The sequence below is a fragment of the Scylla paramamosain genome, chromosome 40, assembly GCF_035594125.1.
Source record: "Scylla paramamosain isolate STU-SP2022 chromosome 40, ASM3559412v1, whole genome shotgun sequence".
In the NCBI taxonomy this organism is placed as follows: Eukaryota; Metazoa; Arthropoda; class Malacostraca; order Decapoda; family Portunidae; genus Scylla; species Scylla paramamosain.
The window spans coordinates 2837501-2842500 of NC_087190.1; the positions used below are offsets into that span (position 1 = coordinate 2837501).

The 5000-nt window shown below is 33.6% G+C and overlaps 1 long non-coding RNA gene across 2 annotated transcripts in view; it reads right to left on the reverse strand.

Moving 5' to 3' along the window:
- The window catches only part of LOC135092581 (uncharacterized), a 118799-nt gene that overhangs the window by 72141 nt on the left and 41658 nt on the right, over nt 1–5000 (reverse strand). For both annotated transcript variants that reach the window (XR_010262929.1, XR_010262928.1), the window contains exon 2: nt 1–1097. This exon is cut by the window's left edge and continues 75 nt beyond it. This is a non-coding gene — a long non-coding RNA (uncharacterized LOC135092581). The remainder of the gene's footprint in view (nt 1098–5000) is intronic.

Here is a 5000-nt window from a genome sequence, read left to right on the forward strand (position 1 = left end):
TAGTCGTTCTTTTTGTTTTGTTTTTTCTTCTTCTTAGTCATTTTTTTTATTGTTTTTGCTTCTTATTATTATTCATTCTATTCTTTTTTTCTTGTTATTTATTCTTTCATTTTTCTTGTTAGTAATTTTTTTGTTTATTTTTTTCTTTATTATTTTTTTTTTGTTGGTTATTTTCTTTGTTTTCTTTTTTTTTCGCCACTCATTCTTTTTTTTTTTTTTTACTGTTATTTACTGTTCGTCATTTTCTTTGTTTATTTTTTATCTTGTTAGTCATTCTTTTCTTTATTTTCTTTTTTCCTACTAAATCTTCACTCACCTTTTTTTTACTTTTCTATTTTAATTACACTTTTTCTTTACATTAGTCATTATTTTTCCTTATTTCCTTAACTACTAAATCTTAAAATAGTGCAAACAGTTTTTTTTTTCATTTCCAGTTCACTTTTCAAGACAAAATAATCGTAAAAAAAACACTGGAATTTTTTTCTTCTTCGTTCTCTATTTTTTTTTCTCTCTCTCTCTCTCTCTCTCTGATATTTAAACAAGTATTCCATGTACTTTATAATGTTCTACTTCTCTCTCGCACTTGACTTTTGCAGCTTCACTCTTTTAAATAACACTTCGGTCTGGGGTAAAGTTCGCGTGAAGTTCAAAGAGGTTTTCTCTCTCTCTCTCTCTCTCTCTCTCTCTCTCTCTCTCTCTCTCTCTCTCTCTCTGCTGTTGTTGTTGTTGTTGAATGTAATTTTCCTTATTTTTTTTTCCTTCACAGCTTTTTTCTTTAGTTTTGTTGTTGTTGTTGTTGTTGTTGTTGTTGTTGTTGTTGTTGTTGTTGTTGTTGTCGTTGTTGTTGTCGTTGTTGCTTCCATTTTTTTCCTAGTTTTCCTTCATAGATGTAGTTTTCTTTATTTTGTTTGTTGTAATTGTTGTTGTTTACATTTTTCCTATACATCCTTCGAAGTTGTGGAGTCTTCTCTTGTTGTCGTTGTTGTTGTTGTTGTTGTTGTTGTTGTTGTTGTTGTTGTTGTTGTTGCTATTCCTGCTGCTGCTCCTCCTGCACAATAAGCCTGTCTTGTTCTTCTTCTTTCGTATCTCATAACTGTCTGCAAGAGGAGAAATAATGTGTATATAATAATCTCATCAGTAACATTAGTAGCAACATCATCATAATGCTTCTTAATGACACAGGCCTCACCTCCTTACTTGGAAAACAGATACATACTTAGACAGATAGATAAAATAAACTGAAAAAAAAGATACATATATAGAAAGATAGATATAGAATGGAAAAACAGGAATTGATAGATAGGTAAATAGATAGATAGATATAGATAGACAGAAAAAAATAAATAGATAGATGGATAGAGAGGTAGATAAATATAGAAAAAATATAATATAGATAGATACAGAATGCAAAGAAACATGAATATAGATAGATAGATAGACAGATACATACATATAGATGGATAGATAAATAGATAAACAGACACTAAGACCGAGAGGTAGACCAAAAACCAGATACACAGATAGATAAATAAATAGACAGATAGATAGATACCTACGTAAATTAAAAAAATATATATATTACCAGGAAAATATCAAGACGGATAAACACATAAACACAGATAAGTTCACACAAAAACACACACAATATAAAGAGAAAACCAGGTAAATGCCACGTTGGGTTAACTCCCGTGGGAAAATATCTCTTGTACCTGTACTCTTTAGGTAAAGGTGAGTGAGTACATGTGAATCATGCGCCAACAGGTAAATACATAAAAACAAGGTGGTTTATTTAGAATCTTGCTGCTCTATTTAATAAAAGGTAAGGAGGTGACTAAAATGAACTGGCAGGTAAATGACAGTAACCCTTTCTTTATCTTCAGGTAAATAGATTGTCACCTGTCATTTTTACGTCCTCTCTTTCTTTCTCCAGTTCTTTCTTTCACATAATCTTTTTTTTTATGATATCACAACACCATTTATTTTTCGTTAATTTCTTTCAGTACACATTCCATTCCTACGTCACAACCCTAATCGTTCTTTTCTTCTCCTTATCCCTTACAAATACACTGAAATAATGACTGGTGGTGGCTCTCGTGCTGGTTCAACAACAACAACAACAACAACAACAACAACAACAACAACAACATGATGAAAAAAAATAGAAAAAGGAAAAAAGAAGGAAAAGAAAGAAAAATAAAAAAGCACTACCTGTAGTAGTAGTAGTAGTAGTAGTAGTAGTAGTAGTAGTAGTAGTAGTAGTAGTAGTAGTAGTAGTAGTAGTAGTAGTAGCAGCAGCATTAACAGCAAAAGCAATAACAACAACACCAAGTTAAAGAAAAACGAAAAAAAGAAAAAGAAAAAAAACAACACAAAAATTCAAAACATCTTTAAATCACACCCAACAAACAGCAATAACAATAACAGGTACAGCAAGGCACACTTACCTGCACCAATCAACACACCACACTCACCTGGCCTCGGTTCACCTGTCTCGCTGCTTGTATGTCACCCAAACAGGTACCAGTGAATCCCAGGAGGCGAGACGCAAAAACAGAAGGTTCAAACGCAATCACACGACCCGGGAGGCGAGGCAGTAACGCGAAATTAAATGAGAATATCGAACAGTTATACAAAAAGATGACCCCGTGATCTCCTCCTCCTCCTCCTCCTCCTCCTCCTCCTCCTTCTTCTCTCACGGGCCTAAACAGAAGAGTAAAGTGAAGGAATGAATAAATGGAAACGTCTAGTAAATATTATGACTTAATATCTTAGGGGAAATAAAAACTGGTCTGAAATGATCAAATGAAATGCTGAATGAGTAAATTGTAATGATGAATGAGTGAACTGTAATGCAAAAACTTAACCCTTTCATGGTAAAAATTTGATCTATTTATCTATCTAGCATTATATCTTAACTCTTCATGCTAACACGTCTATCCGTTTATCTATCCATATATCTCAACCCTTCCCCGCTTAAACCTCTATCTATTTTTCTCTATCTATCTCTCTACCTGAATCCCTACACGTTAAAATCTCTATCTATTTATACACCAGGCCAGCAATCTCCCGCCTCACCCCCCCAACACACACACACACACACACACACACACACACACACACACCCATTGGCCACTAGTGAAAAGAGACAGTCTCGTGAACTACCTAACCACACTACGAGAGGTTGCTTAGACACAGCTCACCTGGCCACATAATAAACGCTAAAACTTGAAATAGAGAAAAAAAGAAAATGGGAAGAAAATGGAAACTGCAACATTAATAACCTAACACGAACTGAAGAAAAAAGCGAAAGTTTAATGGGGGAATTTATGAAAGTGGCGACAAAAAGGGTGACAGATTTAACACGAAAGTCTCATCAAAGAAAACGGGGAACAGGTGATTAACAATTAAATTCAGGTGCAGTAAATTATGTTATAAATCAGAACGAGAAATGAGAGAGAGAAAATGTCAGAAGATAAAGATACTGAGAGAGAGAGAGAGAGAGAGAGAGAGAGAGAGAGAGAGAGAGAGAGAGAGAGAGAGAGAGAGAGAGAGAGAGAGAGAGAGAGAGAGAGAGAGAGAGAGTCGTATGTTCATCAGACAACAAAGGATAATGAATAAAAGAGAGAGAGGGAAAGAAAAGATCATGCAAGTCAAATGAGCAATAAAATAAGTAATAAAGGAGAAAGAGAAAGATAATAATAATAATAATAATAATAATAATGATAATAATAATAATAATAATAATAATAATAATAATAAAAATAATAATAGAAGAAGAAGAAGAAGAAGAAGAAGAAGAAGAAGAAGAAGAAGAAGAAGAAGAAGAAGAAGAAGAAGAAGAAGAAGAAGAAGAAGATGATGATGATGATAAAGATGAACTTAAAGAAGAAGGAAAAAGAAAAGAAAATATAAATACACTAATGAATAAGGAGAAGAGAATGCATAAAAAGAAGAAAATAAAGAAGAAAAATAATACGAAAGAAGAAAAAAATGAAGAAGAAGAAGAAGAAGAAGAAGAAGAAGAAGAAGAAGAAGAAGAAGAAGAAGAAGAAGAAGAAGAAGAAGAAGAAGAAGAAGAAGAAGAAGAAGAAGAAGAAGAAGAAGAAGAAGAAGAAGAAGAAGAAGAAGAAGAAGATGTTGATGATGATGATGATGATGATGATAAGTAACAAAAAGAGAAAGACAACAAATATGATAACAATAATGATAATGATGACGACGATGATGATGATGATGATGAAGACAATGATGGTAAAGGAATAAAAAAAAAAGAAAGAAGAAAAAGAAGAAAAAGAAAAAAGAAAACTGCAAATCACCCCACATACTCTTCACGGCTCTTCATTATACAAAAGGTCAGAAAATCAAGAATACTCGTAAAAATGAAGAAAAAAATGAAAAAAAAAGTTAAAGAAAAGAATAAAGAGAAGATAAATCCATGAACAATTTCGATAAAGAGAACAAAAAAAAGAAAATAAAAAGAAATCAGAAATTTGTCCCCAATGCCCTGAGAGAGAGAGAGAGAGAGAGAGAGAGAGAGAGAGAGAGAGAGAGAGAGAGAGAGAGAGAGAGAGAGAGAGAGAGACACCACTCATCAGTCTTGCACCTTCATTTTTACACCTTTCCTCCTCCACCTTAATAGGGCGAAAGGTAAGTGCGTGGTTTAATTACAGGTGCAAATGCGAGACTCCTTACCTGCTAATATGGCGCGCGTTATCTACAGGTGTGTTTGTGTGTTTGTCTGTTGGTTTGCCACTTTGTTGTGCCTTGAAAGTGAGTTTATCATTTTCTTTCTGTCTGTTTGTCTGTTTGTATGTCTGTAATTTTTATCTATCTGTCTGTCTGTCTGTCTGTCTCTCTATGTTTGTCTCGCTCTCTCTCTATTTTTTTTTTTGTCAATTTTCTTTTACTTTTCCCTTTTATCTATCGAGCTCTCTCTCTCTCTCTCTCTCTCTCTCTCTCTCTCTCTCTCTCTCTCTCTCTCTCTCTCTCTCTCTCTCTCC